Here is a 23,519-nt window from a genome sequence, read left to right on the forward strand (position 1 = left end):
ACCTGTTCGACTTGTTTCCATCTCGTAACTGGAACGCAATCAACTCGGGTTTGACGTCACTCCCAGCTCCAACATCCCAGTTCTGAGGTAAATGTAATGCACCGTAAATCACCCTTCAGTAAGACACAGAGATTAAAATATTTCTGCAAGCACTTCAGGACTAAATGATTATTGTTTGGATCTTTTTGTGCCGTTTAAGTAAAGTCAGTTTGGTTGAGATGTTTCCACAATGTGTGGCTCTGTGGCGCAATGGACAGCGCATTGGACTTCTAGTACAGATCATGAGAAGTGATTCAAAGGTTGTGGGTTCAAGTCCCACCAGAGTTGATTTATTGTTGACGTGATGGTACAAACAATGCAGGAGGCCATTTCACTGACCCTGTCATTTTCAGCCCTTAGTTGATTTAGGTTTAGAGTCTCGCTTATTACTGACAAATTACCGCAATGCAGTTTCCAACATTCTGTGATAGCTCAACAACTGGAAAGTTAGCCGTTTCTCAGACCAGAGTATGTGGCTCTGCAGCACAATGGACAGCACATTGGCCTTCTAGTACAGTTAAGGAGGAGATGTTCAAAGGTTGTGTGTTCAAGTCCCACCAGAGTCAAGCTTTGTGACCAATCTTAGGTATTAAACTCTGATGAAGCTGCCTTCTTGGACCGTCTGACTTTTAAACCCTGTTACAAAAAGAACGTAACCTGCAGTCACACTAAATGCAGAATAATGGTTCTTTCCAATTAAACGCCGCCCCTGAAGTTGGAATGCTGACTCTGAAACTTGGAGGAACTTTATAAGCCGGAGCTTAAGAAATCCAACATGGCTGCTATGTGCATCAACAGTAAAGTTTAAGCCGTACAAAATATAGTTTTTTGGCAGGTAAGTCTTGTTGTAGTGTAATTAAATCAATCACACTAATGGTATCGTGCAAGTTCTGACTGTGGACATGTTGTCATGTGACTTTTGCCTGTAAAATAAAATGTAGTGTGTTCTTATCGCCTGGTATGAGCTAACAAAACAAGTTTTATTATATTACTTTTGGGCCGTTTATGTAAAGTCAGTTAGGTTGAGATTGTAACGTGTGGGTCTTTTTCAGTGTGTGGCTCTGTGGCGCAATGGACAGCGCATTGGACTTCTAGTACAGATCAAGAGAAGTGATTCAAAGGTTGTTGGTTCGAGTCCCACCAGAGTCAAGCTTTACAAAATCAAAGGTGTATACAGACAGAAAAGAATCAACTTGTAAGGTGTTGATAGGTTAGATGCAAGTCAAGTAAATAAAAGGTTGTCTTCCAAGTCCTGCCTGTAAAGTTTGTATGGGTCACTCAATGCAACCTTAAAAAAACCTTCAAACCAAACAGCAAAAATGTTCAATCACCTAATGTCTAACATCACTCAGCAGGTTAAATCACTCTTTGCATGGAAGGTCTGAGCTCCATAACCACCTAAGCTAGTGCTAGTGAGATAAAAGCTATATTCATCAGAAGTTCAGTCAACAAAAGCAAAGCTAAGAGAATTAAATTTGCATCCTGAGAAACCCTTTTGTCCTCCAGCTCCACCCACTGAGGTTTAATTCAGCCAAAAGTATTACTTCCGCTTCCAGAGCCGACTGTGATGCTAATGCTATCATAGACGCTCCCCCCCTGAGCCACAGTGGTTTTAGCTCAGTGAACCATGCAGAACGTCTTCACCGAAGCCAAGAGATGCATCTGTCATCAGACCTCCTTCAGCTAATCCTCTGCTGCTCTACAATCACTCCAAAGCATCTACTCCCCGTCTGAGCACCGCTTCCATTTAGCTCCATAACTGCTTAAACAGATTTAAGCTACCGAGAGGGCAAAGAGAGCCTCACATGAGGAGTGTGCCCACTTAGCTCTTTAGCTACTTAGGCTCTGGTGAGGTCAATCAGCCGTTAAAAACATCACACGCAACATGTTAAGAGGCCTGCTGCTTGAAGAACCAGTGGAAGTGGATGAAAAGCGTATTATTTGCAAGACATTTGTTCCTCCTATGCACTTTCTAAAAAGCTGTTTGCTAACTGAAACCAACAATCCTTTCACTGAAATAGATGAAAAAGAATAATTTGAGCTTTTGTGGATTCCTATTGTGGTTAAATGTGTTTGTTGTGTTGTTAAATTTGTGTTTCTGCACTTAAAGTCAAATATTCAAGCCCCAGTCAGACTGCCCATGGAAAGATATTTAAAGGAGCATGTCTATGTTCCCTCAACCCTATGTTCCCTCAGCCCTATGTTCCCTCAGCCCTATGTTCCCTCAGCCCTATGTTCCCTCAGCCCTATGTTTCCTCAACCCTATGTTCCCTCAGCCCCATGTTCCCTCAGCCCCATGTTCCCTCAGCCCTATGTTCCCTCAGTCCTATGTTCCCTCAGCCCTATGTTCCCTCAACCCTATGTTCCCTCAACCCTATGTTCCCTCACCCTATTTCCTCAACCCTATGTTCCCTCTGCCCTAAGTTCCCTCAGCCCTATGTTCCCTCAGTCCTATGTTCCCTCAGCCCTATGTTCCCTCAGCCCTAAGTTCCCTCAGCCCTATGTTCCCTCAGTCCTATGTTCCCTCAGCCCTATGTTCCCACAACCCTAAGTTCCCTCAGCCCTATGTTCCCTCAGTCCTATGTTTACTCAACCCTATGTTTCCTCAGTCCTAGGTTTCCTTAACGATATGTTCCCTCAACCCCATGTTCCCTCAACCCTATGTTCCCTCAACCCCATGCTCCCTCAGCCCTATGTTCCCTCAGCCCTGTTTCCCCTCAGTTCTAGGTTTCCTTAACCCTATGTTCCCTCAGCCCTATGTTCCTTCAGCCCTAAGTTCCCTCAGCCCTAAGTTCCCTCAGCCCTGTTTTCCCTCAGTTCTATGTTCCCTCAACCCATGTTCCCTCAACCCTATGTTCCCTCAACCCTATGTTCCCTCAGCCACATGTTCCCTCAACCCTATGTTCCCTCAACCCTATGTTCCCTCAGCCACATGTTCCCTCAACCCTATGTTCCCTCAACCCTATGTTCCCTCAACCCTATGTTCCCTCAGCCACATGTTCCCTCAGCCCTATGTTCCCTCAGCCCTATGTTCCCTCAGCCACATGTTCCCTCAGCCCCATGTTTCCCCAACCCTATGTTCCCTCAGCCCTGTTTCCTCAACCCTATGTTCCCTCAGCCCTATGTTCCCTCACTAGATAGGAGATTAGAGCCTGTAGGCTGTGATGCTCATACGTCTCAAAATTAGGTCAGCAAAGTGAAAGTAGATCCCAACCAGGATACAGATGAGCACGTAATGAGACCTCACTCGTGGTAAAAACACAGGAACATTTTTAAATCTTCTGTTTCATGGTTTCCTGCGCAAAGTAAAGAAACCTGAAAATCTAAACGGCTCAAACACAAACATAATGGGAGCCAAATGAAGCAGAACTCCTCTGAGACTCCTGCTGAATGACTGTGATGAGTACTCGCTGACAGTGAGCCAGACAGAGTGTGAAAGCGGACAGACGGGGCCGCTGTAACGTCATCTACTCGGCTCAGTGGCGACTCAAAGTGACACTTGGCAAGATGTTGATGTAAACAAACGATACGAGCCAGAAAAATCAAGAAAGCGGAGCGGCAGGAGTGTCACATCCTGGATTCTGCTGTCACTGTGAAAAATTAGACCCCCACTGGAAGAGACTGAAACCAAGCGAGGAGTCCAGATCTGAACATATGACAGCAAAGTGGAATATGCACGAGTCAAATCAGTGGTCATTAAGGTCGTTTGTTTGCCTGCTGAATTTGAACATGACTGTCTGCTGGAAGTGGTGAACTAAGCAGCGATCAACTTTGATTTAGCAGCTCTTTGGCTGGTGTCTCGTGTTAAATTCCCTCTTTACTCGCCGCCATAAATACTGCACATTGTGTCGGCGTGATTGTGTCGGCAGAGCGCTGCTCGCCGTGGCTGTAAATAGCCTCAGAAAACCAGCTTCTTATGTAATTTCCCTGCTAAACCTCTTTTTTTGAAATACGACGTTTACGTAACTGTCCTACAACGCTCGGCCTCATTTACATAATTGCATAGAGATAAAGTCTCAGCAGCAATCTATGGCGGAGCGTGTGGGAGCTCATTTACATATATGCAAATGAGACACACGTGTAGGCGCACACCACAGTGAGATACAAGACAGATGCCACAAAGAGGCATTGATTTGTTGTGTCTGTTGATTGGCTGGTGGATTTGCATAACGTGTGAGTGTGTGTGTGTGTGTGTGTGGACATCAAGAAGCATATTTGATGCAGAGTGTGTGCGCGTACGTTTGTGTAGATTGGACTCTATCCAGTTCTTCATGATAAAGAGGAGTCAATGCCGCGACCATTTGTTTCTGATGTTTTTCCACAAAGCCCTCCCCCAACCCAAGTTTTATCAAAGAGCTGAGCCCCCCCAGGACCGAAACAAACTTTGTCGCTGATAAAAACCTACACACAAATCTTCTTACCAAAGACAAAACCATCTTTGATTTAAAAAAAATACGTTTTTATTCCTCAGTTTGGAGTGCAACATGCTCATGTTCAAGAGGTTAAAGGTTAGAGGATAATGCTGGTAAATGTTTGTAGAATAACTCTGGTGGGACTCCAGTTTTTTGCACACCAAGACATAATAATTTTACATTTATAAGGCAGACATGATAACCATTGTTCGATTCCAAATCAACAGTCATAGATCTATACTATGAACTTTGTTGTACACCTATAAAGATTGACTCTGGTGGGACTTGAACACACAACCTTTGAATCACTTCTCCCTGACTGTACTAGAAGTCCAATGCGCTGTCTATTGTGCCACAGAGTCACGCAGTTGTTGCTCAAAATCAATCAAATTGGGAAAAAAAGTTGACAATCTTGACAGAAAAAGTCACTTTTGAAATTCCATCCATCCAATATCTACACCGCTTTTTCCTGTTTGGCTTGTGGGGGGGCTGGAGCTGATCCCAGAAATGTCATTTAATTTTGATAGATAGCCTGTACAGCTCGACTCTGCTGGGACTCTAAATCACTTCTCCTCTGTTTAAAGGAGCAGTATGTAACTCTGACACCTAGTGTTTAAAATGGGTACTGCAGTACAAATTCAAAACATTGTAGAGAGCTGTCTCCCCCTCCTCTCTAGAGTGGATGCTCACTCAGGTCACCATGTGGTGGACTCTGAAGCTTCAGTGTTTATCCAGCTCTGCATGGGTCTGTAAACCTTTCTGTGTTCTAACCTCTCTCCATTTTTCAAAAGCATCTCCAATATTGATCCTAGTTTGAGCACGTTTCTGCTCGTGGAGCTTATTAGAAACATGCAGAGGCTTTTTAGGTCGGGTACAATCACTTCTATCTGAACCACTTCTCTTGACCGCTTCCATCGCTGCAACACCTGTTGACCTGATAACTGCTCTAAAAGCGCCTACCTTCTCTGGTCCAAACAAATCCAGAGCATTCAGGAGCAGAATCTAAAGTTAGAAGGAGGACATACTGGCTGCTGCATTGTTGTCAGAGAAGCCAGCACTTCAACATAGCATGTTTCCTTCATGTCTGATCATATAATAAGGTACCTTTATCAACAACACAGATTACTTACTGTGTGGCTCTGTGGCGCAATGGACAGCGCATTGGACTTCTAGCTAAACACGAGAGAAGTGATTCGAAGGTTGTGGGTTTGAGTCCCACCAGAGTCAAGCTTTATAAGTCATCAAAGATGTTTAATGTCACTGCTTGAAGGTCATATTCTGTCAAATCCACTTCACCATGTTCCTCTAACTCTAACATGTGTCTCTAGTCTGTCTTGAAACCCCCCAATGATGAGAAAAGTCCATCCTCTCTGTCGTTAACCTGCTCCACTTTTCAGAAGCCACGAACACCCCATCATTTGTTTTGAAATCATGTGGTGGAAAAAAAGTGCCCTTTTGTTTCCATGTGGATCAGTGATTGGACCTTTTTCCAGGATGTGTGTGTGACACAGAGACAACACCGCAGCAGAGAGCTGGAATTGTCAGTCCTCAGACGAGGCCTGCAGCCATGTCTCCTCCATGCATCAGGCCAGCTCACCAGTACTGATACAAAGAGACAGAATAGTTCACTACAGTAGAACTTTAACCCTCTGTAAAGACATTTGTTTACATGTGTTTTCATTGTTTCTTTGACAAAGTATGCACACAGGTGATGTAGGTGTTTGTGCTTTATATAATACTGACAGGGGAGAGCTGCAAGTCTGTCGAAAAGAAACTAGTGAAGGGTCCTCAACTTTGTAGAATTTCTCGGTTGATCCTCTAAGAGAGCTTTTGATTTCCACAAAAACATGATCATATTAGAAAGCCACAACGATGCCTTTGATGGATTTAAAGAGTTCTCCTTCGAGCTCCCCTCTAAAGAGTTTAAACTACATGATAGAGCTTTATGCTTGGAAACAAATTGTTTGTTTATTTAATTACATCTCTATGAACTGTGTGCTTTAATTAAACTGTTTCTCGTTTGTTTCTTTGTCAAATGTTCACTGTTTCTTTTTAAAACTGTGCTCATGTATTTCTAATTAAAAATTAACCCATGTGTACAGCCTTGGATTTGATTCTGGCTTCACTGTAAAGTAGGCCAGCAGGGCCGCATCCCAATCCTAAATCAGCTCCACTACTTTGCATCCTTCGTGGTTTCCTTTTAATAAACAAACTATTTGATCGATTAGGAAACACCATAAAAAAAACTAATTTTAGAAGTAAAGAGTTATAAACATTGTTACATCAGGTTGTGAAATGCTCTGCTTTCTCCTGGAGGTGAATGAGGAAACATCCGAGGAGGTGTGCGTTTAGAAATGGGACGCAGGTAAATGCTCAGGTGAGCAGCTGCAGGTGTGCTTGTGTGCTGAGGGTTCACAGGGGGGCGGGGCCTGTGAGGTACCTGCAGCAGGCAGCTTCGTGTTACCTGCAGCTCGTCAGTGTGTTTTCCTGCAGCACGGTGAAGAGATCTCACCTGAGCAGGTGACTTCTCTCGATCGGTTATCAGACGAGTTCACGCCGAACGCTCACCTGGATCACCGGAAGTGTTTTTTTTTTTTGTATGTTTCACCTGTTTTTTTTCCCTCTCAACTGCAAAGTCGGAGGAGTTTCACTTTTCACGCTTCCTGGAATGAGCTCATCCAGCAGCCGGCCGGTGAGTAAGTCATCACACGGACGTTAATGACGTCACGTTCACCGCTGCTTTCAATACCTGCACGCACAGTGTTACCTGTCTCTGGTGCGGCTTTTGCTGGCTGCTGGTGTTTGTTATTTAAACTGTTTAACTCCTGCATGGAAACTAGTTTCTGTCCTGTTGTTTTTGTTTTAAGCACATGCTGCGTTCAGGAAACATGTAGCCTCATGAGACACCGCGAAGGTAGCAATTTACACTCTGTACGTCCAGGAACCGGTTTGTGTGCGTGTGCGTAATAGAGGCACACACATTCATTGACTCAGGGCTGCTGTCAGGAGTGTATCCAGTGTCCTGTGTGCCCTCAGGACATGTTTTTTTTTTTTTAGAGAGAGAGAGATGTGTGTTTGTGTGCCTGTGTCCCTCTGTTGCCATGGTTACAGTCACAGGCATGCATCAGACATCCATTTCTTGGGAAGATATAGCCAAGTTGACGAGTCTATTTAAATCTCATTCTATATGAGTGTGATGGATGTTGTCAGTCTAAGTGTCTTTTTTTATCCTGAGAGATTATGAAGATGAAATGTGATGGTTTTTTGATATCGCCTGTGACAGAACGACGTGAGTGAGATTGATTAAAGGTAGAATGTGCGACATGTTCCACATCAATAAATCATGAAGTGTGTCCTGTGTAAATGTGTCTCTGAGTCCTGACTGTCTACAATGAGGGAGAAGCTCGAGTCCCGCTGGCTGTGTTGTTGTCAGAGCCGTGTTTACATGGACGGGACGGCCGGCTCCTCCCCTTGTGTATAAAAGCTGTTTTAGTCAAGAACTAGAGAGAAGAAGAAGAACATACTCACTGATTATTTGGATGTTAGTAAGAGTTTTTAGATCACGCTCATTCTGTGTCAGTTTACATGAAATGTGAAGCTACGAGCTAACTAAAGCGAGTAAGGTCTTGTACCTTCTTCTTTCTTCAGATAACAAATGTTATGTATGGCGCTACACAAATAAAGATCGATTGATAGTCTTTGAATTACAGAGTGCCTTGCATGAGTCAGCAAGAATTTCAGACTAATGTACTTAAGTAGTTAATTTCATGTCTGTAACAGAAAAGCATTTTCATGTCAGTCATCACATCCATTTCTGGGTGTTGGCATGAATAAGTTGCCTTCAGGGCTTTCAGACAGCACTTTCTCCTCTCTGCAGAGAGATCAGTGCATGAGCCCCGTGTGAGGAAGACGTTAAAGCTCCTGTGAGGTTATGAAACACACTCGGATAAATATTCATGCCTCTTTAACAAACAAGACCATCAGAGAGAAGATATGTTACTTATGCATGGTTATTTTTAATTCCTGAAACAGCTGACACAAGGTAGGTGTCAGGCCAGGAGGCTTTGTTTTCTTAAAGGAGCAGTATGTAACTGTGACCCCTAGTGTTTTAAATGGGTACTGCAGTCTAAATTCTAAACATCATAGAGAGCTGCCCCCCCCACTCCTCTCTAGAGTGGATGCTCACTCAGGTCACCGTGTGGTGGACTCTGAAGCTTCAGTGTTTATCCAGCTCTGCATGGGTCTGTAAACCTTTCTGTGTTCTAACCTCTCTCCATTTTTCAAAAGCATCTCCAATATTGATCCTAGTTTGAGCATGTTTCTGTTAAGTCACACTGCCAACTACTGGCCTGGCATGTATACTACAGTGTTTATAGTCTCTGTTGTCGATCTGTGGTTGTTATGAAAACATTGTCATGGCAACGTGGAACTTTTTTGAATACTCAAACGACAAACGACCCCATTTTCAGAGGATGGTTTACGCGGTCTTAATCTCTTGGGCGTGTTAGCATTGACTTTGTGACGGAGAAATTCCAATATTATATGTCTTCATCAAGATGCAATAAATTCCAGTGGTTGTTAACCCCCACAGGTCATGTTGTGTCATTTCCCAGGTTATCTTTTCCCACCTCACCATCCAAACAAACAAACAGTTCTCTCAGAGATGATGTCTGGTCTCAGCAGCAGCAGTGGTTGTTGTTGTCGTTGTTGTCGCGCTGCAGGAATGTGACTCTGGTGAAACTGTCCCTCCGCCCGGTGACAGAACAACAACACTCTGAGCTGTTTGGACTGCTGCCAGCAGACTGATCCTCTGCCACACCTGAACTGAAGAAACAATTAAACCTGTCTGTGGTCTCTACTGCATTCACAAACAAACACTTAGATCCCTTCTGATGTAAAGAATACAAGATGAAGCTCTGTTCACATGCTAACAGCTTTGTCTTACACCAGAGCTGCAAAGGATTCTGGTGAATTCTCTTCATCAGATAGTCATAATCCTAAAATGAGTTTTGACAAAGCTTTCATTCCATGCACCAACTAACTAAAACAAAACATTTATTTTGAAGGGTGCTGAAAATCCTGTACAGAGAAAAGTTTTCTTGTGCGGCTGTCAGAGGGGAAACACTGTACGGTTTTCCACTGTTATCTGATGGTTCTTGTTTAGTTGCAACTTGAGTTGTTTGGATAGTTGCATCATCACAACGCATCACAGAAGTGGGAAAAATAGGGCAGTGCTGTTTTTCCAACGCAGCTCAAAGCCTCGGAGCTTCTCAAAGTTCTGCTTCTACTTTAAAGATTCATACGACAGTCAGACAGCGATGATGCTTCATACGTTCTCTGGCAGTGAAGATTTTCTGCAGCACATGTTTCTAAACCGAGAAATCAGAAAAGACACCCAATCAATCTTTACTGAAGTCTAAATTCTGAAACACTCAAGAATTGACTTATTGCATTCCTTCACATTTGTTTTTCTGATCTACAGAGAGAAGTTTAACAAAATGTCCTCATCGTACTGTAACTGAAACGGAGCGGAGCGTAGTGGCTTTTCTCTGTTTAAGTAACTCTGACTGCACCGACACGCTTTGAACAAAATGGTTATGTGGAGCGATAAACACGCTCAAGAGATCAGTGCAAAGAAAAACAGAGGAAATTGTATTCAGTTCACCATCTGATGCTCACAAGGCCTCTGTTTTCATTCATAATGAAACAATCAATCTGGTGTCATCTTATAAATATTTGGGTTTAATGATCGACCGTCTGCTGTTGTGGAAAGATCACATTGACTAAATCTGTAAAAAGGCAAAACAAGGAATATATTTCCTCCGTCGACTGAGTTATTTATGGGCGAGTCAACAGATTCTAGTTTTGTTCTTTATTCCTTAGGGCGCACTGACACCAGCAAAGTTGTCCCGTACCCTGCTCGAGCATGATTGCCTTTGAGGCTTTTTTTTTTAGTCATTTTAATCAGATACAGACATAAATCCATTTGAAAAAAGTGAAAGTGGAAAACCGTTGGAAATATTTGAGGTGATGTAGGTACTCAACACAGCAGCAAGCCGTCCCCACCAATAATTCAAAGGAACCCTACGAGACAAATGATACATAAAAAGAGCAAATGTTTGTTAAGATCGGCAACAAATACATAAATCTGTAACTGTGAGGGAGCTTGGTCTGGAGTGTGTGCTGAGCAGTACATCACAGTGTCGTCAGCGTAAATGAGTTAGCACCTGAACACATGCGGATGTTAGTTTGGCATACTTACTTTAAGATTGTCAATCTGCCTCAAATAAGAAACTAAATACTGCACTCATACTGAGCTGATAACCTTGAGGCGACCTTATAGTGCAGAAAAGTGTCAGATGTTAAATTTATACTTTTATTAAATTGGAGAGGCCATCTCTAACACAGTTGGGTTTAATGCTGGTGGTCTTGTCCTGTATAGACTCTGAATGCAGGTGTACAGTATCACAGAAACCTGAATGATGTCATGGAGCTCAGGTAAGCCGAGCTCCAGGTCTCACACTGTAACTGTGTCACGTTTCCCTGAACTGTGGCTACAGTTTCACTACAGTGACCTGAGCGGTGCGTTAACTGCCACCTGAGAGGCCGTATCATCCCGGGAGAACAGTTTGACCCGGTTCTCACCCGAAACTAGGACAATGATCGCTGAAATGTGACAATCAAAATAAAGTCCTCATTGTTTCAAGTGTCACATTTCCTCTAAGAAGCTTCTCAGCATGACTGGAGCCGACGTTTCCCAGCCACACAGTGTACATCAGTGTGTGTCAGTGCGTAAGGTTGTCACAACTTTCAATACTTTGACACTTTTCAATTCAGCATGTTTTACAACGACACTACCATTTGTTATTTGGATGATCTATTGCATCATAAAGTACTAAAGCTTTAAAAAGCTTCAGATCTTCAGTCACATTTGAACTCAAAGGCTGCTGCAGCCAAAGAAAGAGAGGGCTTATTTTCATAATTACCAAATTGTCACTAAAATGTGCAATTTAGACGATGTTAAGAAGTTTGTTTTCTAGTATTTGAAAATTGCCTAGGATTTCTATTTTTGTTGGTAACGATACACCTGGCAGCTACTAGAGACGGGGGGTGGGACTTCATGTCAGGTGTGGTGCATGTTGGGATGTGGTGCAGCCACTGAGTGTTCTGCAGGTCAAAAAAAGTCAAAAGGTGAATTCGTCTTTGTTTAGGACACAACCAATCAATTTAGTCATTTCTCACAAGGTGTACTGTGTCTTACAAGTGCTTTGTAATAATACAGTTTGTAATGTTTTACAAAATTGCATCGTGTAGATATTTGTAAAAGGAAACTTTCACACATGTAAAGATTGTCTCAGTTTGGACCCAGTAGTTTCAAGTTACTCCCACATCCTGTTTCGAGAGGGGTGGGGAAATCAACTTTGGCAAGCTGCCATGGCTACGATCTTTGAGTTCTATACACGATTTATATACATTTACATCTTCAAGGTCTCCTCTAGCCGTGCACCAACTTTGAGCTTGATTAGATTTATTTCCAAGGAGGAGTTCATCCAAGTGTGACCCATGGTAATGAGCATTAATACACCTAAATTTCAGTTAAATCAAAAACATGAGAGTTTAGAGTTTGGTGAATGAGTTGGGAAAGCAGAGAAGGTTATGAGTTGATAAGAGTGTTTGGAAGGAGATAATGTGTTTTATTAGTGTTGCATTAGTGTTTCTGATGCTGCCGGGCTTTATTATGACTCTGATTACCTTCATTATATCCCAAGGCTGGTCCCAAGTCCTCTCTGACTCTGTGCTAGCAAACATCTGCAGGCTAATGTCCCCTCTGACGGCCATAACGACACATAATGTTATTACACCATTAAATAGCCTGCTACCTCCGGCTTTATGGCTGCTGTTACCTGCAGCTCACCCGCACTCTGAACACAAACACTCTCAGATAGTCTGCTTCCGTCACAGGACCAAACTGGGCCAAACAGGGCTGGAGAAGGCAGAGCTATAGTTTGGTTCAATCTGAGAGATTTACCATCATGTTGGGGCTAAAAACAGACCAGGCAGATGTTTTTAATACTGGGGAAGGTGATTTTAGTTTTAGTTTTTGACCTTTAAAAATCCCTGTAATGTAAGCAGAGGGTAGAATGACAGCGTAAGGCATCGCAGCATCACTTCAATCTGGCTCTCTGCTCCAGTGATGACTGGCAGTGAGGTAGATATACCGTTTGAGAAACCAGTCTGTGCTGTTGTACATCACGTTGCAACCTCCTGTGCAGCTTTCAACAGTTCCACTCTAAACGGTTGACTCTCTAGTCGACAGCTCGGTCAGCAGCCAGACAGGAGAGATGCTCTGTGGTGATTCACAACATGAACAGGAAATCCCCAAGATGTTTGAACAGATGGCAAAGAAAAGGCATCAAAACCTTTTTACAGGCCGAACATAAGATGATGTAGGCTGTTCAAGGAGTAAATTGTGCCGCTGAACTGAAGAAAAGGAACCATAGATGAACTGACAAAACGTCTGAGGCGTGATGTTTGGAGGGCTGAGTGGTAGACATCAGGTAGCCATCGGCAGTAAAAAGTGATACCATTGATTAGACCAAGCTTAGAGGACAGGGCAGATGTAAGTGCGACAAAACAAGGCTAAACATTTCTTCCATTGATGCATTTAAAGGCCAACATGACATCTGGGATCAAACTGTGCTGGTCTGGGTTTTGTTACAGGGTCAGTGTTCTTTACATGGAGCTCATCAGTCACTTTGGGCTTTCTTGGTTTCCACTGAGGTCAAACAGGTTTAACATGGCTCCAACAGGGCTCGAAAGATCCAACTTGGAGTCCTGAAACGTGAGAAGTCGGACCCCATTGGAGGTCACCTGGATTGGTAAATGCAAACAAATCCAAGTGGATGAACCAGGATCCTCTTTGCTCCAAGTGCTGGTGTCCTTATTTGAGGCCAAACGTGGCCCAGTTTGGATTCTACTGTGAAAAAAAAAAACTTCAGAAATAACTCAGGTAGTGATATGTGCAGTAAATGTGTGCGTTACAAAACATTCTTCAAGGACTTTTATTGCTTGAGTGAAAATACTGAGTGTGGTTGATTTCCTCTGAGGGACGAGTTAAGACGTTGGTAAAAGAAAAATAATGTTTCACTGAAGAGAAATTTCTCTTTAATCGTTTTTCTTTATGTGAATCAAACAGCCGAGGAGGGAAATGTGCTCTGCCGGAGCTCAAACTCTGAATTAGAGCGTCAAACAGAGTCAGAGTGGAGGTCTTGGTGGGCCCAGTGAAGTTAGAGACATCGACTTTGTGACAGTCTTTACAGAGAACCAGACGAGCCTGGACATGTCAACACTTGGGTATAGGATTTAAGTTTGCAGAGATAATGAGTTGTTAACATGCTGAAATGATTTGTGATTTGGACTCAGCTGTTTACTTACCGAAATGTTTAAAAAAAAAAAAATCTAATAATTCCTTTAAAAGGTCACAACCACGATGCATTACTGAATTATTAAAGCAGATCAGGCCGATATGACTTCATCGTTCTAGACTCAGTGATCATGTCAAACCTGGTTTCAGGCAGAGTGAGACTTTGAAGTTTCTGAAGGTGTCAGAGGAGCCGTTTTACCGAGCCGATCTTAATCTCATGACCCAAATACGTCAACGCTTCTCTGCACATTTGAATGTTTAAACTAACTAAGCTGGAAGTGGCGTCGGGAGGCGGCAGAGTGCGGTGAATTATACGGGCAGAGAGAGGGGGGAAGGTGATCACAGTCTCTGAGAGAAGAGGACGTCGGTTTAAAGGCTAAGAGTGAGGACACAGCTCAGACTCTGAATGCATAAAAAGTTAATCTTGATTTAAAATTTTGTATCCAGGGCACCTTCATTTTTCACATTTTGAGTTCTAAATGATCACATACGATCACGTACAAACAGTTCTGAAAATGCTCTGAAGACTGCATCAGTCCACATCCGTGAAACAGGCGGTAATGTCCTCAGCTTAATCTTCCAGGGAAAATGTGCCAGATCAAAATGTTCCTGATTTTTTTTTTTTAACCAGATACTGCTGTTACATCTCTCACTCATGCTACTTTTGAATGGGATTCGTTTTACCTGAGGACCTCCTGGTAAATTTGGAATCATCCCAAAACTTGACTCATTCAAACGCAGCGAGCATGGTCTGTAATTTACCGATTTGTGGATTGACAATGCAGAGGCAGAGACATTGATCAGCTCTTCTTTACAAAAAGCCAAAGTGGTGCGTCTTAAGGTGTGCAGGCGATGATGCCGTTACACACATGTACTGTTGATTTGAGCGTGATGAAAGCATGTCGAGCGTCCAATCACTCGTCCAAATCTGCAGCAGCTCTAAGTGTGTCTGAAGTTATGGTTCAAAGTCCACACTGAACTCGACGTTGAAACTAGTACATTTGTGATTTAAAGGCACAGTATGTAAATTCTGCCACCAGGGGGCTATATATTATATATATATATTTTTTTTGATCCAGCAGATGTCGCCCTTGAGCACCAGCATGAAACCAAAACAACTCGTGCTGCATTGTTGTGTTAGCATGCTAATGTTAGCGATCTTTATTATGCTGGTATCTTCACACTGCATGTAAATTTACCTGAAATGAGCGTGAACTAGAAACACAGTTATGGGGAATCATGGGAGTGATTCTCTCTGCTTCTCCCTGGATTTTTTTGAATTTTCACCCACAATGTCCAAAACTTTTCCCACAATGTGAAACTCCACCTGTGTGATTAAAGAGGTATGACGTGTAGTTTATTCTGAATCCCCAACATGTGCTCCGTTTCTTCCTCCTTTGATGGAAATACAGTGAATTACCACGCCTTAATAAAACATGAATGGATGTTTCCATGCCTGGAGCTGAGAGACATAGAGGAGAGAGAAGGAGCCGACCATGTTTCAAACTGTTGACAAGAAAGAAATAGAATATGGTTCATATTCTCCCTGATTTGTAAACTATTCACCCTCCAGATATTCTCACTGTCTCCTTTTCCATTTGTCGTTTCCCCTCTTTTTCCCAAACTTTTTGTTGTTTAAAATCTTAAGGTGATTTGTGTTTTAACGAGTGATGTTGGACTGAATCTGCCGTGAGGGAAATGTTTCTCAATCTGAGGAGAGAAGAAGAGAAGAAGAGAAGAGGTGTCGTGGGAAACCTGTTGGCAGGTTTAATTTGTGTTTCGGTTGCACGAACAGACAGAATGGATTCATTGTCTTTAACTCATGGTGGAGGAAAAAGTGTTTCTGGTTTTAGAGGATTTGTGGCCGTTTGACCTCCGATTCTGCAGGTGTCGGCGTCCTGAGGAAACTGAGCCGTACTGTACGACAGAGTGTGTCAGAGGGGGGCGGGGGGAGGGGGGGCGAGGGTTTGACAGCCGAGCAGCCAACCTTATGTTACCACACACACACACACACACACACACACACACACACACACACACACACACACACACACACACACACACACACAGATGTCAGACCAGGCTGCTCTCTCCCTCTGCTGCACACTTGGTGGCTTTTAGATATCTTTGTCTGAGAGAGAGAGAGAGAGAGAGAGAGAGAGAGAGAGAGAGAGAGGTCCGTGTTGTACAGGTTTTTGGTTGGGTCTGATCTCAGGATTCAGTTTGAACTGAAGTAGAGTTACAGGTAGATTCACCTTTAGACCAGCACGAGGTCGATCCACACTTCCAGAATTAATAACTGGAATATTTTATGCTTTATTCTACCCTTAAAACATGGACGTAGAACAGTCCTCCCTTGTCTCTCGTGATTATATTGTAGTCTCACACAACTTCTGCCGGACCCTTTCATGATGTAATCGTTAAGATTTTTAAAATTCTAAATATCAAACATGTTTGAAATAAATCGGGGCGTCCCCGACGACCGCCGGGCAGATCGGGGACGTTAAGATTGGATCTTTGGACCGCTCACTCTACGAGATAATCTGAACAGATAATCGAGTCCGAGCAGCCTCGAGATGAGCGAGACCCTGAGATTACCCTGCAGTGTGAGCCAGGCTTTAGGGAGGTTTCCTACCGTCATTGCATAATTTGCACATTTCCGGCCACTGTTCTGGGGCCCCGAGTATTTGCCTGTTGACAAGCAGCTCCTCTGGTTCAGCTCCTCCTTTCACCTGCTTTGTGCTCCAGCCGGTTTGCAGACTATCGACCTGATGCATGTCCCCTTCCTCTACTCTTCATCGTCCTAACAAAATAAAATCCAAACATTGATTATAGATTTTTGAAATTTTAATCGACCACTTTCAGGAAAAGCTTCCATCTTTTTCTGGCTGCATGCTCCTGCTGCCCCCGCTGGTTCATCTCCCCCCCATGTGCCAAACTCACAGATGTTGAGTGGACGCTAACACAGTTCCACCTTCAGACAAACAGAAACCATGTTAAATGTGGAGCCCCAGGTGTGTGTGTGTGTGTGTGTGTGTGTGTGTGTGTGTGTGTGTGTGTGTGTGTGTGTGTGTGTGTGTGTGTGTGTGTGTGTGTGTGTGTGTGTGTGTGTGTGTGTGTGTGTGTGTGTGTGTGTGTGTGTGTGTGTGTGTGTGTGTGTGTGTGTGTGTGTGTGTGTGTGTGTGTGGCAGAAGGGATGATTCACTTTGTCTCGGGGACACAGACGTTATTTTAATCAGTCACTCGTCTAATAGTCTTAACTTCCTCTCACCTTCATCACCTCCTCAGCTGCCGCGCTCTAATAGGAGTCATCCATCTCGCCGCTGAAAACTTCAGCGAGTGATGCGTTCCATCGTTCCAGCATCCTGCAAACTGCACTCACTGACCTGCAGCCTTCCCTCTCTCTGTGCACACTCGCGCTCGATGCCTCTTTGATTGGACTTCTTCTAAATGTGAAGGTCACACACAAATGGAAATGTCACCTTGTTTAACCCGTAATACGAGTAGAAGTGTGTACGGTAAACAAACAGATTCCCTCTGCCGTCAGCAAAACGTTTTCTCTGATGCAGTTTCAACCTGCTGCGTTAGGAGGAAACGATGCTGCGTTCATGGACCGTGGGAGGTTAGAGAAAGTATCATTTTCTGATTTTATTTTTTTGAGTTAGTTTTGGTTTTATGGTGATGTTGTCCTTGTGTTTCTTGTCTGCTGTGTGCTCCTGTTGCAACGCAAATTTTCCCTTGTGGGACAATAAAGAATGTGAAGCATGTGATGTGAAAAGGTACGTCGACAGCCTCACTGTATGGGGAGTTTCTTAGATACTTTATTGATCCAGAGGGAAATTCAAAGCATCCAGTAGCAGGTTACAAAGACATACATGACATGAAACATTTGTTACAAATTAACCACAAAACCGACGCCCCCCCCCCCCCCCCCCCCCCCCCCCTCCCATACATATATATTAACCCAAACATTTTTTTAAAGAATCCCCCTAGATGAATACATTTGTTTTAGCAATGTTTAAAAAGAAGAAAGTGATCAAAAAACAGTCCGTGCAAACATTAAAGGTGTGATTTAAATAATTGTGAGGTTACACATTAAAGTGTCCAACTAGAGGCCTACTCTTGGGACAGCTTATTCGACGTCAGGAGGGGACAGGTTTGGTCGCATGTGGCCCCCTGACTCTGGAGCACCGGGGCGATAATCATCAGGAAGCTGTGACCTTTCCTTTCCTTCACATCAGTGAACTCCACAGCTGAATATTTTCTGGTGATTCTGCAGACCTCGTGTCATAAATCCACCTCCGAGCGGCCTGCTTTAAAAAGCTGTGTTTTATATATATGAACTCCTCTCTCGTCTTTAAGAGCTCGTTTCAGATCTCAGGACATGAATCTTATTTAAATGAGTCTATAAGCTGAGTCCTCAGAGTCTTTACTCTTCTTCTTTTCCTCTCACCTCCATCTCCTCTCTCAGCTCCGTATCAGCGTCAGGTTCAACAAAAGCCTGTTTCTTAATCCTAATGACATGAATCCACTCGGTGTGCTGCTTCAGCGTGCAGCTGAGAGGAAGAGGTGATATCCTCATCATCTCAGCAGGGATGAGTTGAGCTGCCTCCGCCTGCTTCTGCACATCTGCACACTGACACTTTACACTGTTTACATTATTCTATATTTCGTATATTCAAATATTATTATTTTATTTTATTATTATATTATTATATTTTTTTTTTAAATTAATTTAATTAAATTATTTTTATTTATTTTTTATAAATATATTTTTTATTATTTTATTTTTATATTATTTATTTATTTTTTAATTATTTTATTTTATTTAATATTTACATAATATTTCTATATTACTGTATATATGTGTATTAGTAATTTGAGTGTTTATTGCATGGCCTTGCAGAACAGTCGTTACATTTCACTGCACATCTGGATGAGCATGTGACAAATAAATATCTTGAAACTCTTTCCTGCAGGCGGAGCTGCAGCTACATCACCGCACACACATCAAATATTCTCTAAGAAGTTTTCCTGTATCGAACAAAAAACATCTGCCAACAGGGAGAGAAAGACTTGATAAGAGTTCTGCAGACCACTGAACACCACATGACCTTTTAAAAAGCAAGTTTAGAAAACGGACTTCAGACTCCTGATAACGACTCCCGGGGAAACAAGGTTTTCTTTAAACTCATTCAATTAAAGCCGAGCTGCAGACGAGGATCTGATAAGACCAGAACCGTCGTCTGCGCAGGGGGAGGAGTCAGTGAAGGAAACAAGACGAGACTCTGAACAAACTCAGGAGTGTCAGTGAAGAATGCAGGGATGATTCTTTAATCCGTCTACCTTTTTTTCCGATTCGACATGTTGAATCAGCGGTCAGTGAGAGGAATCTCTCTGATTGGCTGTTCTGTTGTTTCATTTCTCTCCAGCTCTCCTCTCAGGTTCAGTAAAGCCTCTTGAGCATGTCTCTGTAGTCTCCATGCTTTCACCCATTAGTGTGGTTTCTCCTTATTTGTCTCCTCCTCCTCTTCTTTTCTTTTTCCACTAAAAGACCAAGAGCTGACAACGCCAGCGCCATTTTCTACTTTCTATCAGACATTATTCTCCATTAGTAGACGACCTATAATACGAGTGGTGAGCGACAGCGGGGTGAAAATGGTCTTCTCGTATCATAAACAACGGACTACCGCCCCCTGCTGGCATGGAGAGTTATTTCCTCTAATGAGCAGAACGTACGTGGTGATTGGCCGTCGGCTGGAGTCTCTGTGGTGTGTTCAAGTGCAACTTTTTGGTCAAGACGTGAGTCGACCTTCTTCTCCACTAGTTCTGCCGTCTGCTTGGCGTGTCAGAGATGGAGGTCAGCCCCGCCCCCTTTATTATGGGTAGTTATGTGATAAATTAATAAAGACATAAAAACCTTTTATTGAATCTTCATTCAGAGGTTTGAGTTCTGAGGAGGAAACAAACAGGAAGAGAGAGCGATGATAACCGGCCGCCTGTTTGTTTCAGACGTTTGTTGTTCAAAGTCAAAGAGGTTACTGGCAGATCTGAGACACACACACACACACACACACACACACACACACACACACACAGAGACACGAGGGGGATCATATTGGATGATGAGGCGTCAATCATCACAGCCAATCAGACTCTTCACAGTCAGCTCATCCGTCCAATACGATGGCGGGAATGCTTCTTTCTTTTTTTTGTGTCTGGCCCAGCTGGTTATGTCTGTGACATCATCAGTGATGTCATCGATAATGTCAGGTATCAGACTCACTTTCAGTCTGCCCTGATTGAGAGAGGCGTTTGTGTGTGTGTGTGTGTGTGTGCTTGTGTGGTTCATCACATTCAAATCTTACCCCAGGAATACTTCCACTCTCAAACCTGCTGTTGGCTTTGAACTCTCTGATTCTGTAGAATCACTCAATGACATGTTGTGAGTCACATTCATGCACCTTTGTTTTTTTATTGCTTCGTCTCATTCAAAGATCGATGCAGGAAGCAGCAGCATGGACTTTAAGTCAAGACTACGATAACACTGCAAGCTGTTAGTCAGTGAGATGTGTAGAGAGTGAGATGATAAAGGTATCTTACTCTCTGATCATTAAGGAAACATGCTATGTTGAAGTGCTGGCTTCTCTGACAACAATGCAGCAGCCAGTATGTCCTCCTTCTAACTTTAGATTCTGCTCCTGAATGCTCTGGATTTGTTTGGACCAGAGAAGGAAGCGCTTTTAAGACACCCCCCCACACGACCGTTTTGGACGCCCCTCAGTTTGTCAGATATGAGAGCAGTTATCAGGTCAACAGGTGTTGCAGTGATGGAAGCGGTCAAGAGAAGTGGTTCAGATAGAAGTGATTGTACCCGACCTAAAAAGCCTCTGCATGTTTCTAATAAGCTCCACGAGCAGAAACGTGCTCAAACTAGGATCAATATTGGAGATGCTTTTGAAAAATGGAGAGAGGTTAGAACACAGAAAGGTTTACAGACCCATGCAGAGCTGGATAAACACTGAAGCTTCAGAGTCCACCACATGGTGACCTGAGTGAGCATCCACTCTAGAGAGGAGGGAGGAGACAGCTCTCTATGATGTTTAGAATTTAGACTGCAGTACCCATTTTAAACACTAGGGGTCAGAGTTACATACTGCTCCTTTAATGCTGAATTTGGATTTATTGCTAAGATCTGATTTTTCAGTTTTATAAATTCAGAAAATGATGAAACCATGAACATCAAGAATATGAGAACATCACCGGTCACGGACGAACAATTCATAGCTTTCAGTCACGTGACCAGCGCGGCGGCGAGGAGGCCAACGGGAGTTTAGGAAGGCATTGTCCTCCATCGAACGCTCTGTAGAGCTGCAGCACGGGCTTTTTAATTCACCATCTGTTCATAACGACGCATGTTTACATCACCTGACAACGACTGAATGAAAAATAAAAGTCCATTATAGTGATTCATTGTGTGTGTGTGTGTGTGTGGCAGCAGTACAGTGTGTGTTTCAGCCCTGGCAGCTGGTGACTCATCAACTCATAAAAATGCTCTCTCTCTCTCTCACTCACTGAATGAAGCTCCATTCACACTCATTTCATTGGTGAAATCAGCTGTGTGTGTATGTGTGTGTGTGTGTGTGTGTGTGTGTGTGTGTGTGTGTGTGTTCTCGTTCGTTTTCCCACTTCGCTCTCTGTAGACGAGGCTACAAACTGTCTTCATCTTAATCTTCAGTGAGTCTGTGTGTCTCTGCTGAGGCTGTAGTTTAGGTCACCTGTTGCCGGGCAGATCAGGACGGATACATCGTCTCTGACCCGCGCTGCCGAGCACATGGAGGATAAAACAACAACACGTGCATACTCTGGTTACTGCAACTCACTAAGTTAAGGATTTGATTATTAATCAAAAAGTTGATTAGGAATGAGCACACACACACACACACACACTCACTCACTCACTCACTCACTCACTCACTCACTCACTCACTCACTCACTGATGCAGACAGACAGTGAGTAGAATCGATGTGGCCTCTCTGTGGTGCAGGGCTGAAGCCTTGGCCTCATAACTCTACTATTACAGACACTCACACACACAGACACACAGACACACACACACTCACACACACACACAGACACACACACACACACACAGTCCCCAGGTGGGAGTTTTGGAGGATGAGACCTTGGCCTGATCAGCCCCCCGTGGTGTTAGAGGAAGAACTTGATTTATGAGTCTGGGAGGCTGGAAGTTCACAGGTGTGTGACGCACACACACACACACACACACACACACACACACACACACACACACACACACACAGGAAGTAAATGGAAAAAGAAGGTTGCTAGAGGATATGTATGTTAGATATTACAGAATTAAAGATGAGCTCCATGAGCAGAGATGTCGTTAACATTTACTTCCCTGCAAACACAGAAATATAAATCCTGCAGTATGGTATCTAGCCTCTGTGTTTTCAGCGTGAACAGGAGGTCTGAAGGGGAGTGAAGTCAGGTCAGTGAATGAGCCCGTGTGTCAGTGCAGAGAGGCGACTGTGTGATCAGCTGCTGCGTCTGTAAATCAGGAGATAATTACACACAGGAAGAGAGAGGTACAGAATAAATCAGGACATCTCTCTCTCTCTCTCTCTGTGTCATTTAGAAAAAGATCTGTCTCTACATCAGTAAAGGCGGCGGTGTGTGCGTGTGTGTGTGTGTGTGTTAGTGTGAATGGGGTAATGGTGAATCATGGAGGATTTAATCTACCAGACTGAATGATTTTCTTTGGTTTCCTCTTCCTCGTTTCTCTGAGCCGGTGGAGAGACTCACCATATTTAATTTAGGTTGTTAAATTGTTCACCTTCTGATGCATCCACCTGGGTGTGAAAGTCAGATGGAAACCTCAGGTGTAGAAACATAAAGTCAACGCATCAGTGCAAATAGACTGCAGTTCCTCAAGTGTCCACTAGAGGCTGGCTGCAAAAGCCAAACAACCTCCATTAGATCCTGTATTAAAAGTAAAATTTTTACAGCAGAAATAAACACGAGTTTGGTTTCTTTAGCTCGTTTCTGTTTTCGATCAAATCTGCAAAAGGTCTGAATCTCGTTATTACTCGCATGTTGTCACGGTGGCTGTTGAGGGCGACCGACCTGCAGCAGAAGCAGAGACGACATTGGAAAAGGGGAAGTGAATTTAGAAATTATTTAAATTCAGAAAGCAAAAAGTTCAACTCAACTTTCTGCAAATGAAAGAAACGTGCTGCAAAAAGCCAAAACAAAAACACCAAAATCAAACCGGCACATTCAGAAAACAGATCCCAGTCTTACCCGCAATGTCCACATAGTCCGCACATCAGCGCCAACTGACCCCCAGACACCAGCGCCCCAAAATGTTCATGTTTTACAGTCTTTGGATGAAGTCATTTCAATATTACCCCAGTGACTGACACAAGTCTTTCTTATATTTCTTATAGAAACCAGAAACAGCTGTGTCATCTCTTTCTTCAACGCACCGGACTCCATTTTCAAAAACGAGTGTTCTCCCTCGCAGCACACGTTGTTATCTGGTCGAAGGCGACCGTCCTGCGTCGCTTATTCATTTAAAAAATCATGCTCTGACTCTCTATTCTGGGACTTGAAACTT

General features: G+C 43.3%; 1 protein-coding gene, 1 long non-coding RNA gene and 3 other non-coding genes across 8 annotated transcripts in view; 4 read left to right on the plus strand and 1 right to left on the minus strand.

Moving 5' to 3' along the window:
- Positions 1 to 23,519, minus strand: part of LOC136180505 (uncharacterized) — a 259,135-nt gene that overhangs the window by 184,544 nt on the left and 51,072 nt on the right. The gene's annotated exons all lie outside the window — the stretch shown is intronic.
- trnar-ucu (transfer RNA arginine (anticodon UCU)) lies at positions 236 to 327 on the plus strand. The gene is given in 2 exon segments: positions 236 to 272; positions 292 to 327. It is a non-coding gene; the product is annotated as a tRNA-Arg (tRNA).
- On the plus strand, positions 1,097 to 1,188 carry trnar-ucu (transfer RNA arginine (anticodon UCU)). The gene is given in 2 exon segments: positions 1,097 to 1,133; positions 1,153 to 1,188. It is a non-coding gene; the product is annotated as a tRNA-Arg (tRNA).
- trnar-ucu (transfer RNA arginine (anticodon UCU)) lies at positions 5,587 to 5,678 on the plus strand. The gene is given in 2 exon segments: positions 5,587 to 5,623; positions 5,643 to 5,678. It is a non-coding gene; the product is annotated as a tRNA-Arg (tRNA).
- Positions 6,881 to 23,519, plus strand: part of si:ch211-137a8.2 (uncharacterized protein LOC777613 homolog) — a 34,162-nt gene continuing 17,523 nt past the window's right edge. For 3 of the 4 annotated variants that reach the window (XM_020656616.3, XM_020656617.3, XM_065960596.1), the window contains exon 1: positions 6,881 to 7,143. The gene's annotated coding sequence lies outside the window, so the exon portion shown is untranslated. Of the gene's footprint in view, positions 7,148 to 23,519 lie in introns of all 4 variants that reach the window. The other variant, XM_029281816.2, reaches the window with a different exon arrangement.

Source organism: Labrus bergylta, chromosome 11 (assembly GCF_963930695.1).
Source record: "Labrus bergylta chromosome 11, fLabBer1.1, whole genome shotgun sequence".
In the NCBI taxonomy this organism is placed as follows: Eukaryota; Metazoa; Chordata; class Actinopteri; order Labriformes; family Labridae; genus Labrus; species Labrus bergylta.